Here is a 21322-nt window from a genome sequence, read left to right on the forward strand (position 1 = left end):
TGAGTCTATTTTGAAATTATGAAGACATTCCATCTGCATTTTAAAAGCAAATTTGATTCCAAATAATATGGAATTTCTAAAGGTAAATATAAGTTCTGTTTAAGACCACTACCAAAATTTAATCAACCTTTGTATATTCAAACCTGACTTTGTCTTCGCTTGATGAATACATGTAATACATTTTTAGATTCTGATAAGTAACTCTTATCTTGCATACTATATGTTAATAATTCTAATCACGAGATTCTGCATGCTTATAGCCATTTTTGATTGGTCGAGAACGTCGTTACCAGAAAGTTCATACATGCATGAACTTCGCCAAATCGTTCATACATGCATGAACGCCAGCCGACGTAAAACCAATATGGCGGTCGTGTAGTTCGAAAGAGGGTGGCAACGAACTGAACGGCATAATATAGCGGTAGGAATAGTTTATTACATGCACATTGATTTTACCGGTCAAGTTTGTTTACAGAGAGTAATTTTCAGCTCGGGGAAAGAAACTTATAACTGAGTCTGACTGAACCCTTGAAAAAAACCTTGTTGTTCTTTCTTGTTGTATTTCCTTAATAATTATATTTCTGTTGAATTGTTTACATCTCGTATTTTTCAATGCCAACTATCACTTCGCCCACGCCGCCTTCACTGTCGAGCAGACGATTATGTGTAAATACGTGTGCAAGGGAATGCGTGTGTATTGAAGCGTAAACATAAACACAATGTATCAATATAACCGACTGAGGCTCTCAGAGGGTAACTTTGACCGTCGGATAGAATCATAAGGATTGAACAGCTATTTTCGGTCGTTCATGCATGTATGAACGGATCTCTCCACGACCGAAAACAGCTATTCAATCCTATAATAAATATGTAATTTCATATTGGCCCTGTTATAGGTTTGAGGTTTGTCATATTAGTCGAGGCTGTCGTATTGGTCCCGAGGCATCGCCGAGGCCAATATGATTGACCGAAACCTATAACAGGGCCAATATGAAATGACATATTGACAATTGTATTAACCAACTCAACTCGATGATTTGTAGAACATTTGGGTTTTTTTTTTTTGTTTTACCAATAGGTAATTGGTTTATTTCGTTAATCAGTCTTAAATGTCCTTTTTGTAGAAAATGGAAGATTTATTTGTGTTTCTGCAGCTTTTAGTCCTGGAGATCAAAGTTCTTGAAAATCCGTTATGATGTCATGTTGACCCTAGTTTGATCCATATTGGCCCTCTATTTCATATTGGCCCCGTATAGATGCCTGGTTTGAATTCATATCAATTAGTCAGTTTTTGAAATATTTTAACGTATTTTGGGTAGTTGGTTAATAATAGGTAATATTGACTGACGTTCGAATATTAGTGTGAATATGATCAAAACAGCCAATACAATACAAAATACAAAAGTGCGCCAATATGGGATTTAGCCGTCCAATACGTCATGTTTTTATGTCGTATTTGACGGGTATTTTTTCCATATTGGCTTATTTATTGGTCCTCGGCTAGCAATATTGGACTACGTCTCAGTTCAACATGGCTAACCTCGGACCAATAACCAAGCCAATATGGAAAACCTTACGCAATAATACTAGAATATAAACTTGTACTACGCCAAATTCACATGAGACGAATTTGGTTTTAAATTTTGGAAATAATATCAGAAATAGCTACATCATCAAGAATGTGTAAATTATAGTTTACTGAACTTTATTTTCCAGGTTTTCTTTTTTGTTTGTTTGTTTGTTGGGGTTTAACGTCCGAGCAGCAATATTTCAGCCATATTCAGACGATGAACATGAAATGGATGATAAAATGAACATGAAATGATGATGAAATAAAAAAAAAAAGGATGGGACACAAGGACAATAGGGTCTAGACGACAAATTTTGATTGCCACTAGAAAAAGGGGGGATGGGTAAGGTCGGGCAATTTAGCCTCCTGTGGCGGAGCGCAAAGGCTCCTACTCCTATCGAATACCACAGCAGGGTTCTTTAACGTGCGAGGAACGTGACATCTTTCCCAACACGGTGCACCACTATGGTTTGCGATCAGGTTTTCCGTATTATAGCCTGACAACCCCAGCATGTAACATGCCAGGGGTACCCCATTTCACAACCTGGGGCACACATCCCAGTTGCTCTGTGGGCAGAGCGCCTAGCCCCCGGCTAAGTTTCTGAGCACTATTTAGTCGCCTTTTACGACAAGCTTAGCGCTGCTGCAAGCCTATTCTTTTAACACCCGGACCTGCACGAAGCTCCAGGTTTTAAGAGATGGAATGCAAACATATGTTAATACAAATAAAATCTTATGTTTTCACTGGCATATTTTCAAACGTTAATTACGACGTCTAGAGGGATTTTAGTTCTGTGTATATGTACATGTATAAATGAACCACATACAACTCAAGAAAAATATCTACTTTTAACAATCAAATGTTTGTTCAAAATTCTGCTGGGCGACCTTGGACACTATTGACCTATCAGTAAATCTTGAAAATAATTCCAGTAAAAACAATTTCAAAGTGTGTTACACATATAAATGCTTCACACCACCATCACCCCGAACAAAATTCAAATGAATATTATAAACAGTACAAAGTCTTTCATTCCTCGTTTAGGATTCATTTAAATAAACTTACAAATTGTTACTTCAGGTTAATTGGGAAAGTTATATTAATTTCTGTCAAAGATTATCTCATTTGTTCACTCACTTGGTTTAAAAAATTGGAATACTGAATATCAATAATAGACAAATTTATCTTGTAACGTCTACCGTATTTAAAAAAAAATGGCCTCTCCCATCACTGGACAATGTTTATAATACTAGTAGTTACAACATAAGGGAATTTCGTGGATGGTTGCTATAAAAAGCAAATATGATAAGGTGTCCAATGAGGATTTACATCCCATTCTACATTTCATATATTTATAAAATTGAAGACAAAATTAATTAGTACCATGGTAATGGTCGTTCCAGGCAATAGATATGCCCTGAATTTTGACTATCCGTTGTTGAGTAATAACCAATATAGATCTAATTTAATTTTTACCCTTCCCATTTCTTTGCAAGATGTCACCACAAACCATCCATTTTAGTAATGTTTTTATTTCTGTAAAAACACACAAAGCAGTTACCGTTGTATTGCTTTCACAGACAATTATGGCCTCCTTACTTATTTAGATCAAAAGAGAATTAACATTCTAAGGAGATACAAAATAAATGGTTTTGTACCTACAGTTATATAATTGTTTTGTGTGCTTGGTAATCCGACTTACAATCAAACAGTACAGATATGTCTATATATAGTTTTGGAACAGCAGTGTTTTGATGTTTTGTTTAAAAAAATAAGTGAGTTTACATATAACGTATGCTTAGTACTATTGAAAGACGGCTAAATTAAAAGCAAATGAATAAAACGATCTCATTTTTATCATAGTTTTTTTTTCTAATTTTCGAATTCTAAATGAGCACGTTGGTAATTTTTTCAACAATGAAATGTGTGCTCGTTTTGTTTTGAATTTTTTTTTTTCGTTTTGTTTCAAAACAGAAATTAAGTCGTCGACATTTGTGGTGTGATGCTGTAACCACTACTTCAAATTACATAAATGAAAGTAAACGAAATGAGGGAAAACATTAACATCAGCACTAAATACCGTTGAGACGTAAATGAAACACAGGACACAAACACTATAAATGACGTAGAAAAGTCTTTATATTTTTGTTATGGTCTGGATTGCCTGATCACTTTCAGTCCTATGTAGGCTTTCCATTTGATTTTTTTTTATCCTTTTTTTTATTTTATTTTATTTTATTTTTTTATTTTTTGTTTGTTTTGTTTTGTTTTTTGTTTCTGTCTTTGCTTTGTCCTTACTCTGTTGGTATCTTGATTTTCCGTTCAGGGGTAACTGTTGATATAACTTAAAAAATGATTCAATATTACATAATATTTCCGGAATGCTAGTTTTGGATTCTGATACTCTTAACTGTGATTTCCTTCTTAGTCACCAGAACGTTTTCTTTGAGTTTTGATCAAAATTTCTGATTTCAACAGTCTTTGGTTTCATTTTCCCTTTATACATTATGCAATATTGTATAATTTCAACAATAAAGACCATCATTCTGACGTTACATAATTCTTTTACTTTCCTTTCAAAAACAACATGTTACAAAGCTGTGTATTCCTGGTAGGTATAAAAGATCATGTAACATGTTAAGTATCACACTGGTTAGATAAAAAAAATCTATATTTTCCGGTCGTGATAGGAATAAACTCAGTATTAAATACTCTCGTATAACATTCTCGTTATTTCATATTGAAAGGGGACCGGCAAACTTTATGTAACAACAATAGGCCAAAATAATCTTAAGACTTTAGACATGTATAATAGTTATCATTATAAATACTGGAAATACTATCAAATCAAAGTAAATCTAAAAACTACATGTGTGTGAGACTTAAACATACATACGTGTAAGTCTGGAATTTTTAGTCTATATTTATGTATTGTATCATTTTCACTTTCAGTTTACTTTTCTGTTTCAGGAATATATGGGGGCAACTATTTCGCTGTACCTGTGTATAATGTTGTTCCAGTGCCAGATGTGGATTGCAGGTTTCCTCATCATTCATTGAAGACCAACGGGAGGCCTTGAGCATATGATCCACTCTCGTTATACATACATACATACATACATACAACTGAATAAAAGTCAAATTTCATATTATTTAGCATCACGAAATTTTAAAAGTTGAAACGTAATTAAAACGATTTTAAACACGTACATTTATATTGTTAGTTAATTATTATTAAAATCACAAGAAATGGTATTCAATAGTATAGAAATGCACTAAAAACAGTATATGTTTACGTCATTCAAATATCACCAGAGACCTATGTTTGAATACCATGAATCCTGATAGTCATGTCTGTCAAAATTAAGAAGGTCTCATGATGCTAAAAAAAATCATGAAAACCGGATTAAAGAATTTGAAAAGATGATTTTCTTCCTTTAAAATTGAACTTGTCGGAATTAAAATGTTCACTCCTTACTTAACCCGAAAGCATGGCGAGCAAACGTGACAATACTACAACAGATTTGTATTAAAACCTGTAATTTGGTGTAATAAAATCTAGGATTGGTAGTCCAAACAGCGGAAGTACAAAACGGCCTGAGATATACAAAGTAAGGAAATTGAAAGTGACTTTGTTGTTTTCTATGACATTTAGCTTCGTAAATGAATGTATTTTTTTTCAATTGCATTTATAGCAATTAGAGTTATAAATTACAGAGCGTCTGCTACAAAGAGTAGCTTGTATTAAGTTTCATTAAGTAACCGGAGTGATGATGAAAAACAGTAAAGCAGTAATGACATATTTGTAATGATGCTGTGATAGATGAAACTATGATAACATAAAAGCTCACCAAGGAGTATTCTTTTTAAGTCTAAGGTTTCTTCTATAAAACATATGAAACAATTTTGATTTCCATTTATGGCAAAAAATAATATAAATTATCACAAGAGAAGATGTAAGAATGGCCAGTGATTATTTATTTGTCTGAGTGTGTTACGTACGTTACAGTATTAGGAAGGTATAGGTTGATTTTAGACCATAGTGATATTTGTGTTTTTTTTAAATGCATGTATTATCTTATTCTATAATTCAGGGGGTTTAACACTATGTCTTTGTATCCATAGTATAATGTATAAAAAGTAAACAGCTATTGATGAACACTAACTCTACCACAGACTCCTGACTCTCTATTATTTCTAGCTGAATTTCTGTTTATGAAATATACAAAATGTGAACCTTGATGTTGCCATACTAAAGCTTAAAATTAATAAGTCTTTACTTTCCTATCTAAATTATACAACTTAATATTGTGATAAAACAACAAAAAAAAAGAATTGACTCTTCTACAATATCACTTTTGTTGTTATTGTTTAGGTGAAACAACTGATATAAAATATGTGATACACGGTGGGAATAACCCAAAATGAGGTTATTTCTCCATAAACCATCCAATCCTTAAGTGATAACAATGTTTATAAGTATATTTAACGATAATGGGCCATGCATGTTACAGTTTTCTTTTAGATGATATAACCAAAACTTAAGCAAGAAATAGAAGCCTTTATGTTTGAGAATTGACGATAATCCCAAAGAGTTGTGTTTTGTCTATCACTATTGACCAACGTTGTGTAAACAATATAAATCAATAATAAGCGTCTCAGTGTCTAACTAGGTTTCTTTCTAAAGGTTACCAGTACTCCTTACGACTATTCGCGTGTCAGATAGCGTTTAGTGAAGCGATGTAATCGGTATCTAAGGTTTATTTACTAACAACTTAATGTCTTACGTTATTGTCTTATATAAAGAATTATTTACCTTGAAAGATATAAAACTGATTGGTTAGTTACAGACAATACAACTTAATTATAAACAAAAATTAGGACACCTTGATTCTTGTGTCGTTAAGCCAACTGGATGAAAGTCAGATTTGAACGGCCAGTCCTTTGTATAGAGACGCATCAATTTTGCATTCAATTTATATTCGAAAACTCTTCGAGATAAAATTAAAACGTTTTATTATAGCTGTTCTTCTATCTATTCGTAGTATTTACACCTTACACTCGGCACTTTTTAAATTCCCTATATTGAAAATACTTGTTATTTAACTATCATTAGATATATATATATATATTTAATTCCCTGTATCAATTTGATCCGATGGAGCAGTGTAGAGAATAGAGTCGTCACATTCTGAGACGTTGTATAATATTGATTTGTTGTGACATGCATCATTAATTTGATCCTCTATCCTACATAATAACATCTAGATGAACTGTCCCGTACTACCATACATCGTGTACTAAGTTACACCCCTAGATTAATCCTACGAGGAGGAATCACCCGGCCAGCGAAAGCTATATTTTTATATAGCCTAGCTGGCCGAGTGGTCTAGGGCGCTGGACTTAGTGCAGGCGGTGTTGCCATAGATGTCACAGGAGTTCGAGTCCCGGGGAGGGAACGACAAAAAATTGCTTCGCAAATTTGACAGTTCTAACATCGTTGGGAATTTTTCAGACCCTTGTATATAATATAGATGAATTAACTCACAACTCTCCGACATACTGCGTAATTGAACTACAAACTATAAGTTGGTATTTCCCAGTTTCTAAATATTTTCAAGTCGAAATTGACCTCCAGGTCGAAACTGCCTGTCAAATCATTCAAACGTAAGCCGCCAAAATTATTGAAATAAATCATTAGATACATGCCTCTCTTAACTAGCTACATTCCTCAGTTGATATAAGCTTTATAGCTCAAATGCTACAAGTTATCGCATAGACACCTCTGTTTCAGTTAAAGTGCTTAGTTTCTTGGGCATCTAATTCCAGACACACGTGCATTAACATAAATGTAAATGCCAAAAATACAATTAAACATAAATTCCAATCTTAGATTACAATTTCAACAATTATGTATGGTGCAGACAACACTGGCCATGCACTTTTAATGCCCTGGAGTACCTGGAGCACCTCAGTTCTATTATCTTTACACATGACCAAAACAGCCCAATAGAATGATTATTACAAAAAGCAATATCACCAGACCAAAGACTGACACCATTTCCGAGAAATGCGTTATCGAAATTCCTATGCCATCGTCTCAGCAAAATTTTATTTTAATTCCAATGTCACGAGGAGAAATAAAGATACACGATATAGTGGGTGATACATCGGGATGGTTTTAGGGGGTTATGATACCCTTTAGTAAAACATTTGGGAAAAAATGAGTTGCAAATGATAGCATGTAACTCCTCTCTTTATATAAGTTTCTTGATCGGATCCACTGCCCCTTTTTGTAAATATTTGGATCCGCCAGTGCCTACATGACATATCAGAAGAAAGCTTTAGCATTCCGATAATTCAATATGCTCACTGGTTTTCATTTCTATCTAAATTATGCATCTAAAAATAAATAGACAACTTGAATATATCGACAGCGAACGACTCATTGCATAGAAATAAACAGGTATGATAAGAGATTAGAAGTGAACTATTAATTGGTCTACAAATGTACAATCCTAATTAATCAGCATATTAAGTTCGCAGTAAAAGTTGTTTATTGGGTTTGTTTATTGGCGTAGATTTTAGTGTATTAGAAATACCTACAAAATAGACCTAACTAACTGCATTTGAACCTATATGGGGTATGCCAATGGGACTATTTTACGGCGGCAGTGTAAGATAATTGCAGATGCTATCAGGCTTTACAAATCTAAAGGCTATGCTGACTGCTATATCCATTCTGATCTTCGATCTAAATTGATAATAAATATATCACAAATGTACGGTATATAAGTCACATCATTCTGGGAACAGCGGACTATTTTTTCAAGTATAATTTCGGAGATTTAGTCCAATTAGAAAATAGTGTTAATAAGACAAGTCAGATAATATGTTCCCCATTCCCTGTACACAATCTATTTTAAAATCTTAAATTCCTAACTATTTGATAATAATGCTGATGGTGAGATATGACTCCTTGAAACACGTGTACAGCATACGGTAATTTGTAATATTTACATGTTTGGTATTTTTATATTCATCTGAACGTTAACTGAATGTCAATTATATTATACAGTAAACATATAGAATGAAGGTAAACATACTATTAGTTGCATTTCAAAGTAGCTATTTCTTTTTAAATTAATTTAAATAATAGGAAAAAATTCAAATATATGCTTATTCCTTTATATAGTTGCAAGGGATGTAATTTATTAAGTTATTGTTCACTCAAGGAGGTAGACCATGGATAGGGGACACAACTCTTAAAAATCATTGGAACGTTTGTATGCAACATTTTACATCAATTTTATGTAAGCATCTAATTAACTTGGATTTTATTCAGCTTCAAACAAACGCTTGGGAGGCTTTGGTGAAATTGAATATGATACAAACATATCACTGATTTTAAGAGTTATGTCCCTTACCCTAGGTCTACCTCCTTAAACGGTTTACATTTGCCAGATCTAAAGAGATGTTCTATGGCCTTCCGATGGACAGGTGTTCGAACAAAAACGTTCTGTTTTTGTGGGCTGTAGAAAGTATTACAAACGATGGGGAAGATTGACTGAGATCGATGGAAATAGTGATATTTTGCTACGTTAATGTCTCATATGTCATTGGCACACCATGCTGTAATAAGTAGGTTGGCAAATTATAATGAAACTGTATGTTTGCCGTGATATGTCAACCGTTGAATACCATGACAAACAACTGTTGCTTATTATATGGATGCCAACCTCTTATGAAGATACATGCACTATTATTTGCTAGCTTACAAATATTATTTGTGGGCTAATTGGAGATAATTTGACCAATTTTACCTCTACACAGAAATATATAAAAACAAATTACACTGTTGGCTTGACTTTTAGATAAAAATATGAAAAAAAACAATAAGCCATATTCTGCTATTTAATCATTAAAATACTATTTTTCTTCAGACAGCCATTACAATAAAAGCAAAAAGAAAACAAAAAAAGCAAAACATTTGAATTTGTTATTAAATATTACTTATATTCATTTGCAATTGGTATGTTATATTACTGAGTAAAATACGTCTTGTACTAAATTTAAACATTTTTGCACAACCAACATGACATGTATAGCGACGTTTTATATAATTTCGACTCACCAATACATGTAGTTTTATATAATTTCGACTCACCAATGCGTGTAGTTTTATCAGTTTCCAAGACGAATAGCCTTATCACAAAAGGTCAAATGGCACATAATCAAACCTTATTGTGATACCTCAGAATGTAATTTTCTGATTTTACAGATAATCAATCTCTATTATTGTTCCAAAGGTAAGTAATTATCAACTCTTTAATATCTATATTATAATCAATATAAATATGAATATTTCACTCGGCCCATCTCTAAGATTTCTTAAATCAATTGGTTGTGATCTATTGGGTAAGATGAACACGCCATTATATACCGTGCCGGAGTAACTCAATATGGTTGATTAAGTTATGGCATCATGTAGGCATACAGTGTTCTCTCGTTATGAAAATATTATTACTGTTCAAATTAATTTCTTCGTACAATGAACATGTTATCTGATAAGCTTCACATTTTGCTTGGTAAGGATTCGGCTGTGCGTTTTATATGGTCGTATGGGACGCACTGAATCGTTTTTGTTTTATTGTTTGTTTTTTTTTTTTGGTTATTTTCCCTAATTGTAAGTAAAAACCTTTAATCATGAAATAATGATAGTTTGACGGTCACAGACTGTTTTTTTTTTAAAGTGATCCTTTGAGGTCAAGTACAAGGAAGTTATTGTAGCATTACTTAATAATTTGACTTTTCCTTCCATAACTTTTCTACTCAGCGTTTCCTAAGTATATGTGTGAATCTTGTACAATTATGATTGTTTGCTTGTTTTTTGTTTGTTTTGTTTTCTGTGTTTTTATACGTCAAATCATAGTATTTTATCATATCAAATATCTTTCAATGGACTGTTTCGTCATACCTCTACTCCCAAAGGGGGTAGTTTAAGTCTTTCACACCAGTTTTAACCACATGACAATTTTAAAGCCACTGTTTTAAGCAAGATTTTGATATGCATTTTACATCTTATACAGATAGATCATAGCTGTGTAAAGTTTCACGTACTTCTAACCAGGCGTATTCCAGCAAATTGAAAAGAAGAATGGGGGAATTTTTTTTAAAGAATTATCCGGTATATTTATTTATTTCCAAAGATTACATGTAAAGAGTACAATGGACCTTTCCATCAACTGAATTTTTGTACAAGTCAAATATATCTAGACACTGAAGATACAATGGAATATACAGAAAGTAATAAAATGAACGGATATATTAACCATCACAAAAGAATTCCCCGAACATCATTGTAAATATAAAAACAAATTTTTGCTACAGAATTTCTTTCATGAAACTATTTGATCAAATTACAAAATGTACGAAGAATTTTATTATTTAATGCATGTATAGCATAGAAATTGTTGTTCAATCATACGACGTTTTGATTTTATTTGACGTAAATATCGAGGGACAAAAACGTACAACTGTCCTATAAATTACTACCAGACAATCATAGCCATAACGAATGTTTCTGGTAAGTAAAATGAAGCACTCGGGAAATTGAGCAAATGCATTAACTTAATATGTTTCAGATGAATGAGAACGGATTCAAACAGAAGGGATAAAACTAACAGTGATTGAAAAAAAATGGGAAAGATATACCGGCAGTGGAACAAACTAACTGGTTTAAAAAGGGAAAAGAAACTGGGTGTCGTGTAAACAGAAAGTAACTTTTGTTCAAAAAGCAGAAATTGAAAATAAATATATCAAGTTAACTTATAATAGGAGGCTCCAAACACATATGTATATATATTTCTGCACAAAATGGATATGCTCTCCCCCACACTCTAACCCGACTCCCTTGTCTATGATTTTGGACTACACTTTGCAAAACATATCCAGGGTTATCAAATCAGTGTAGAATTGATGTTCTACCAACTGTTGAAAAATCTATCTTTTCTCAATAATGTGTAATAAGCTATTGACTTCAATAACTGTATCATTATATTACAAACAACAAAAGACCAATAATAGCAATATGTCTCAGGCGCGTAGCTGAGGCCAAATTAAAGTGTAGGCAAAATTACGGCAGGGGGTCTGGGGCAGGTCCAGGGCGGAGTCATGGTATGTATATATATGCTGCTAAGGGTTCAGCAGTGAAAATTTGATATTTATATATTTATCACATCTGTTGCATACCTTTGGTGTATACTTTGGCAAAGTTTAAATAATATAAGTTAAATAGATTTTTAGTTACAGAACACGCGATCTACAACATATAATGATGAAAAATGGCCGCGCACAATATTGTACTAAAATTGAAGGAAATATTTGTTTAATTTTCCATTATTATAGGAGGTGTAACAAAAAAAAACACTGTGCAAAATTTGAATAATATTGGTTCAATATTTAATATTCTTATTTAGGTCGAGATAATGTAAAGTATGTACCATCCATAATATAATAAAAAAGGGCGAAAAATTGCCATGTTCAATATGCCGAAAGTGTAAGAAATATTGAATTCGTCAATTTAGTAGGTAAACACTGTACAAGTTTGAATAATAACAGCTAGTTTAATACTTATTAAGTAAGCATAGCACGAAGTATGTATCCCTGTGTGTGACCACTGTGGGTTACATGGCGGAATGAGCGTTTTTTTTTTTTTCACCTTTAATATCGCGGATAAAACATGTTAACTGAAAACACATCTATTGAGAACTTTGAAGGAAGACTGGTAAACAGTGTGGGTGAAAAATGTTTTTCATCTTACTTTTCTTGTTAATTAAATAATAATACCACCGACAATAATCATGTTGTAAAAACCCATTTTCACCTGAAGTGTGAAAACAAGTTTTATAAACGATTTTCTTTTTCAAGAATTCTAGCCTGAAAAGGTCGAAAAGAATACGAAGTTAATATCATATAAGGCTTCGTGCTTATTAAAAGTTCTAAGTATTTAAAGAACTGGAATAATTGCAAGATAACGAGGAATTATGACACATGCATGGATTACTAAGGATTATCTTAAAGATACTTCAATTTTAAAAGCTGCTTGTGATATGATATAATTAACAATGACGACGTTTAAACCTCAACAAAGTATCAATTATCCAGCTTCAAAAACCAATATCTTTTAGGTTGGTTAACTTTCAGATTTAATTAATATTTGTAATTATACTTGAATTTGAATAAGCATAGTTAATGACTGCAAGAAGTCGCTTAGAGTTTGTCAATGTCTTCGAAATCGTATGCCTTATATTTTTCAGTAATAAGATATGTTTGAAAAAATGAAGGTCGGTTAAACATAATGAAAACTGAGGTGAAAACCCTTATTGTCCAAGGCTAAAAGACGGTAATTTCAGAAATAATCACAGTCTGTTTGTTGCAAATAATTACGTTTATTGTGAAGAATTCATAATTTAATAAATATAAGAATGTAGCTACATAAAAGCAAAGTACGTCGAGGGAATATGGTGTACCATAAACCTAGATGACGTCATGTATAAGATGAAAATGAGAAGAAATCGAAAGAGAAATCAAGCGAACCAGGATTCGAACGGTAATCAGAAGAAACTGAAAGAGAAATCAAGGGAACCAGGATTCGAACTGTAATCAAAAGAATATAATCTAGAGAAGAAATTGAAAGATAATTCAAGTGAACCAGAATTCGAATGGTAATCGAAAGAATACGATCCAAGGATAACGACTGGATTGGTAAAATATACGTCAACAACAAAGAACATCAAATAACCAAAATGACACGTACAAACAAACAATACGGACTCCACTACAAACAAATATATGTTTAATGACATTTTAGTTTTGTTAAAATCTCGACACACTTATTAACGGCTAAAAGATTGCTACGATTTACAAAATGAATTAATGACAGTATTTAAGGTCACGGTATGTATACAGAAATTTACAACCATGATCAATGAATATTTGATTCGCTAGAACAACAATAAATATTAAACACATCTGACATGGACTCTCCATAGTGTCTTGTTGGAGCATTTCAATATTATCATTTGATTAAATAAGTTTAGTTTTTCGAGTCTTTTTAATTTCCATTGATAGGCCGCATCACGGAGTATTTTTGCTCCAGGATATCAATAGATTGAATTTTTTCTTCATTTAGATAGTTGAATTAACGGGTGTTATATTCTCAATCACCCCAGTCACAGTGTCAAGGTCGGCAAAAATAGTACCGAAGCGCCTTTCAAATACGTCAAAGTCCAAAAACATGGCTTGAATATGAACCAAAGGAGATCTGCATACACAATAAGCCGAATAAAATAGAAGATATGGTCGTGAACAATTGATAATAAATGTCAAGTATTGCAGTTTGATCGTGAACGGAAAATGTTTAGGATCTGTAACAACTAACTTGTTACATTGTACATTTTCGACCATTTCAGCAAAACTGCATCTTTTACAACCAAATCGAGAACGTATGTCCAAATTATGATCATTTGCGAAGACTATAAATTTATGCATCTTTTATTTTGATAAACCATTTTACGGAAAATTTCACCTCATATGATGAAACGTGCTTATAAACACATATAATAATCGTTCGTTTTTTCCTTAAGTTTTCAGGCAATGAAAGATTTACAATAATATCTATTTTTTTTCTAATAACATGACTGAAGTATTGAATTTTTACATTTATTGTTTGTTTACAAACATGTTAAGTTATATGTGAATGTTTACCTTTTTTCTTCGGACACACACACATACTACGTTAGACAAAAGCAAGAGGGTGTTGAAATTTTGAAAACCTACTGCTACATAGATGCACACCCTGTATACACACATGTCACCTCAATTTCAAGTCTGATTTTATTTATTAATTATTCATTTTATTTTTGTATTACATTACAGAAGACTGCTCCCAGTAGTATAGTAACGTCACAGCTTAATACTTCCTCATTACTCAATCCACACTGACTGCTTAAATTAGACAGCAGATAGAATCATCTCTTGAAATTCTTTTCCTACCATGTATTAGGAGATCGGTTCATGTTTATATAGGTATACATATGATAAGAAAACTGACCATCATAGGAAAAAGTTCATCGTATCGAATCAAAATTCGTTAAATCTATCAGATTAATTTATAAGTACATGTAACATAGATTTATGACACCTATTCTACTACAAGTTATCTTTTTGTCTTTATGTATATCGTATTACTGTAACAATCCTTTACTGTATAACTGCATTATTATATAAATCGCAATACAATCTTTAACTATGACTGCATTGTTCACAAAATAATACCACTTTATCCACTTACGAACAACGCTTTGCGATGTCTTCTACAAAAGATGTCCCTTAATTGAGCTAGAGAAGAAAGCGGAAACGGGAAATGTCTAACAGACACCACACATGAAGCGAAAAAGTTACGTTTTTTAACTCGATTCTTTTCATGTAGATTTAATCTAAACCGCCCATCTTCAATCGAGGAAGTATACAAATAATTTAGCTGAAGCCCACACACTACATTTCTATCATGTTTGGGGTGGATAAAAGGGCTCAGTAACTTTTGTTTATGTCACTCTGAATACGTTTCCTATAGGCGATTCTGCTCCAACTAGCGGATTCACTCGAGAATCATTCATTTACATGTGTTGTTGGTCATGAGCAAAACGTTTTTAAGTGGTTTCAAAAGCAGGGGCCATTCGTTATATTGTTTGAACTACTGTTCAGGAATTTCATACATGTATTTCGAAAAGTGCACAGCGGATCATTTCTACCTCAAAAGATTTAAACAATACCATAAATTATAATTGTAATTCATTTAAAACTGTTAAAGTATTAAATTCAATCGATGAAACTTTATTTTTGCCTTTGTTCTTGTTTGTTTTGTTTGTTTGTTTGTCTTTTGTATTTGGTTGTTGCTTTTAAATGTTAATGATACAAAGAAAAATGGGAGTTTGAACATCGTATTACATCTCCGTGCTTATTTTACTTTTGGCGTTCATTTCATAACCTATTAATCAAAATGCATTTAGTATGAACATACACATGTACATGAATAAATATTGGGAGGTCAAAAAATACTGGAAAAGAGAGGAGTACTGACTGGCCTAAGGGCCGCCGCTGAAGTGATTTGCCCCCCCCCCTTATATAATTAGACAATGTTTTAACATAAGGGGACTGTCCTCCCCTCCATTGGAACCGCCTATGATATATTCGTAAAATAAAAAAACTACCGCCACGTATACCCAAAAAGGAATGAAAAGTAATGAAAAAATCAGAGAATGTTTAATAGTTTGACCTTTAAAATATTTATAGTTCATTATTAATATATAATATCCTTGAAAATTATTTAGAAATCAATATAAATTAGCCAGTATCATACATAAATAAATTTTCCATTCAAAAGTTGACATATTTCCGTCCACTTGATGTACGTCAACCTAATAAATCGACATATCCATTATATACTGCGTGTAACAGGTGTTTTGTTAGAAATTATGGTTACTATAGTAAACGGTTATTTGATACTGTTATTATTACAGACAGAACAATAAAAAATAAATGTTGTCTTAGGAAAGATCGAATGACTTATCACGTTTATACCAACTTTAAATTAGTAATAAAATACTTTGGGTGAAAATTAGTGGATTTTAAAGAATGAAATTATATATCAAATTGAGACTTGTATTCGACGCGGGCATTTTACCCCGTCCCCACCCCGCCCCGTCCTTTTCCCTGCTTTTTTTGACAGAATAAACATAGGCATATATACACGAAGGTTTGGGGATTGTTACTGCAAAGGATAAATGTATGATTAACATGCGTATGGTTTTGAATTTTATGATATTTCTACGGCGTTTGCAACACAAAATTATAGAAGCGAATGAAAGCGTTTGTAATTTGCGCAATTCATAAATTGCTTAACCAAACACTAAATACAACATTTAATCAGCTCAAATAAAACACACTCACCAACTACAGCTGTCTAATCTATCGCTCTTCTTAACGTAAAATATACAGTTTTTTGTAAAGTCCACAATGAAAAAGATATCCCAGGAATATGATTATCCACTAAACAGATACCAAAGCAGAGAAAAAAATCATGTTTTGTAGGAAAAAATCAACTAGTAAATAAGCAATCACAGTGGAATAATGAACTGTCAAGTAATATAGTGCCTATACCTTCATCTTTCAACGGTAATTTATAAAATCTTTACCAAGTTAAACATATGTTACATTGTATCAGTGTAGAAATCATTGACTAATCGATATATCTATTAACAGTTCCACCGATAAAAGTGGGAACACGTGGTTAGGGCATACTGAGGTGCATTCGATTAATTTTAGATTAATTTTGTACACCTTACGATAAACATTTGCGTTTGATTATAATCCGTGATAATTGAAACTTTTGATTTTTTCTGGTGTTACTAGAACTTGAACTAGATGTTCTTTTCTGAGGAACATGTGCCATCTCTCGGGTTACATGTGCAAGCAAGGTATCAGAATTTCAACTATATTATATTGAGTGCATAAAACAATTGAAAACCCACTGAAATTGATTTCATACTAATCATGTAAAAAGACTACCATTAAAACATTTGAATTATAAAATTTTCATTCAATTCGTTAGAATTGATTTTTTTATACTTATGGAAATTTTCTTAATTGAATTAAATGCAAAAGCAGTTTCTGTTAAAATACAAAATAAATTATTACCTTTACAGCATGTGTTCGGGGAAAATCAAGTACATGGCAATTGTACAATATGGAAAGAATCAAAGAAAGTTTGATATTAACAAAAACCATAAACTATTATTGACAACTATCAACATTAGTCACAATAGTGATGTTTTATGGTTAATAAAGAAGTACAAAAAGAGCTTATTACATAAAGTGAAACTCGAGAAAAAATTTTCACAATTGATTTGTTTTACAAGTGCAAAGCATTTTTATTTTATCAAATAATTTTCTAAATTGAAGCCGAACAGCAAGAGTGTGTTATATAATCGTATATTGATGCAGAGACGTTTTGTCACAATAAATTAATTCAATCACTCAAGTTTCCAAGCTGGTTTGGGTTACTTCGATCAGAGTATTTTGTTTTAAATCATAATAAGAATGCCAAATTCTAGCAGCTAGAAGAGAATACAGTCATATCAATATCATATCAACGATTCAATGTCTTGACATTTCTATGTTGTACATAAACAATATGGACCCTTTTAAGATAATGTAAACACTTCCCTCATCTGTATCCGGTACAATGGATGTATCATCTGTATCCGGTACAATGGATGTATCATCTGTATCCGGTATAATGATATATAATTTCACCCACAGTAGATTTATAGTTTTCATTGTAGACCTGATTTTTTTTATAAATATCTATATGTTATATAATTGTATCGTCCACTGAAAAATAGGGTTAATACTTAATGCTATCGGGGAAATGAGTCCGCCCAAGAAGTCATTTGTACAAACTTAGATGAATATGCCTTTAAATGGTTCGAAGTTTGCTTGATTTTCTTTTGACATGTTCCCCATTTCCAATTTGTATTGTTGACCACAATGAAACCAGGTAGTTTTACTTAAGACTGATGGGCAGACAGTTGTTATTGAAGATACATTAACTGGTATAATAGGCGATTACGGAAAGGGATAATTACAAACGATAATCGTCAAGAATAAGGGACTATAAGAACTATAAGTGAAATGGACACATTACCGAATGTTTTCAACACCTGGAGTCTGCATTCAACTGGTCACAGAAATGACAAATATGCCAGATCAGATATACCCTAACATAAAAATAGCAAAAATAAAAAAAATACACTTGATCAACAAGCTAGCCATTCGAAGACAATACATATGGTTAATAAGATTACACAATTTTTTAAGCAAGTTATATAAGTCTATCTTCAAACACTGGTGCGCATGCAAGGTCATCCCACATGGGTTTGCACGTCACTGCATCTTTTCGTACATGCAACGCGATATATTCTTATCAGTTTCAACATTCTATTGGTTATCATTCCAATGTTGTGTAATATCACACGGCTAGACTGCTATCACCATACATGCAAACTCGACATGCATGTCGTTTCTCCATCAACCTTTCAATTAGCTGAATTTCCTCCGATCCTGCAATCCTCCTCAGTCTGTTCTATCCAAGTAAAAAAGAGGAGGGTTGCAAGGTAAGTGGAAATTCGAAGTAAAGCCATTGTTGTTCAATGAATGTTTTAAACATCGAACAGATGAAAGTTAAATGCCCCTGTCGATCTCTTCCGACTAATGGTGATAGTAGGAACTGGATATTCTTTTTCGTTTTCAGAAGACAAGATTTCCACCCATTGTGAAAATGTATATCGATAGAAGACCGAATATTGACTGGCTCCCTGATTAAAATTTTTCAATTTATTAACCCTACAATAACTCATATAAACAATTAGCAATTGTGCTTTTACGACTTTGCCCAAATATGACTGTAACGTTTGTGCATGAAAACTTATTAAAAATTTTCAATTTATTAACCCTACAATAACTCATATGAACAATTAGCAATTGTGCTTTTACGACTTTGCCCAAATATGACTGTAACGTTTGTGCATGAAAGCATTAACAAAGAATATATATAAATATGAAAATGAACTGACAAGTATTGTAATTTACTTAAAAAAACGTTGACATATGGTAGAAAAGATTTCTTTTGTAACATCTGGATTTAATACAATTGATTGAACAAATTGTTTTAATGTACAAATGTATGTTTTTGTTTCCATTGAGGTAATGTCTAATCAAGGTGCATGATATTTAGATTTAATTATAAGACTTTGATCTTGTTAATTGATTGATTTGTCAGCTGTCTTATAATAATTTAAGTTTTAACATGTTTTAAAATAAAAAAAGGAGCCGACCCAATGTATGAATACTTATGGGAGGGTGGACAAGGGAATATGTGATGCGGTGAATAAGGGGACGGGAATAGGTAGTTGAAGGGGTGGGGAACGATGGTAAAAAAAAGACGGCAAGTGGGGATTATAATTTGGAACAATAACCGGAATTAAAATGAAAGGGGTCGGGAAGAGGTGATCAGGAGGGTGGGAGGCGGTTGTCTAGGGGAGGGAAGCAGGGATGAAGTACCCCTGTTCACCCCCTTAAATAGATTAAGATATAAGATTTTCACCACACATATTCATTGTAACGTAATCAGTTGTTGCTTCAGAATCTCTGGTTGAGAGCGTACACGGAATTAAAAATCGAGTGAAGAGACGCACTGCAAATTTGTGAAAAATTAAGAAGTCATACTTTTTTTCCAATTTGAGGAAAGGAGCGTACGCCGTGTCCGCCCTTATGAATCCGCGCAGGTAAATTTGTTTTATGATCGTGTCACATTTTGATTAAAACATAAAACATACATGTATACACATATTGTGCTGTTTAAAATATTGTCAGTGCCTTGTTATAGAATCGACTTATGAGACACTCATTAAATTTTAAGGACAAAATTTTACATACTAGTACATGTATAATTAGAGCAAAACACAAATGACAATAACAAAATCAAATGTTACCCTAAAATAGTTGCCAGCATAAACATTTTTATCCATTTAAAATGATAAATGGAGGTGATGAAACAAATTTAACACTTTTTACAGAAAAATGGAGTTTCTCTTTCTGGTGCAAATAATACATCTAAAGCGTGTAATTTGCGCAAAAAAAGGATTATTCCCAAATACAAGAACATTTACTGATCAAGTGATATTGTTTAACAAGTAAGAAGTGTTTTTTTTCCCAAGAATTAATCACACCAACCTTTGTTCGGTATTCAGTTGAATTATGTATTATCCGGCGCTTACTTTTTGGACAGAAAGATTCATTTCATTTTTGAAATCAAAAATAACTTCTAATACGTTCAATTTCAACCGAGCGAAATTTACGCGTAGACACAATTGAAAGAAATCCAAAATTGAAAACCTAAAATCTTAGTGTCACTTACAGAAATTATTATATGCAAAAAAGAATACTTTTAAGTCACTTTATAGGTCTTCTTTCGGGCACCGTCCTTTTGTGCCAATTGGATAAAAATTAGTAGTTGAATTGCGCCAAAAATGATTTTTCCGTGTAATCCTTTTCCTCCACAAAAAGACAAACTTTTGCGCCAAATACAAATAAGGAAATTGAATATCAAAAATATACAAATCTAAAGTAAAACGATCATAAAATAAAGAAAATGAGTTAGAAATGAACAAATTAAAGAAAATAAACATAAAAAATACATTTTAATACATAAAATAAATTTATTTAAAAATATATCCAGAATAAAAAGCAAATATATATTATTTATTATTTAATTTTTTTATTATTATTATTTTCATTTTCATTTTATTTTTAACATTTGTCTTTCAATTTTCAACTTAAAATTTTAAAATTAACAAAAAGAAAGGAAAAAATATTTGGATAACGTATATGTAAATGGTTTAATGGTTCTTTTTGTTTTATAATGGATAAAGTATTGTTCGTCTGTCCGTCAGGCGCTAACATGTCCCATAGCTGTTTTTTTTTTAAAGTAGTCATATTCACTCGTTTACGGATGTTACTTTGTAATGCGGTCATTAAGATTTATTTAAAATATAAGATAAACAACCAATTATAAAGAGATTTTTTAAAAAATGGTGAATAACACACGATAACCACGCCACGCATCTAAT

At 32.2% G+C, this 21322-nt stretch overlaps 1 protein-coding gene across 4 annotated transcripts in view; it reads right to left on the reverse strand.

The window, feature by feature from the left end:
• LOC148621808 (small conductance calcium-activated potassium channel protein 1-like) overlaps positions 1-16805 on the reverse strand; it is an 89538-nt gene extending 72733 nt beyond the window's left edge. For 2 of the 4 annotated variants that reach the window (XM_088576545.1, XM_088576541.1), the window contains exon 1: positions 16584-16804. The gene's annotated coding sequence lies outside the window, so the exon portion shown is untranslated. Of the gene's footprint in view, positions 1-16583 lie in introns of all 4 variants that reach the window. The other 2 variants (XM_088576544.1, XM_088576546.1) reach the window with 2 other exon arrangements.
• Positions 16806-21322: the final 4517 nt, after the last annotated feature.

The sequence above is a fragment of the Perna viridis genome, chromosome 3 (assembly GCF_037379345.1).
Source record: "Perna viridis isolate PV_CMFRI_1.1 ecotype Kerala chromosome 3, ASM3737934v1, whole genome shotgun sequence".
Lineage (NCBI taxonomy): Eukaryota > Metazoa > Mollusca > Bivalvia > Mytilida > Mytilidae > Perna > Perna viridis.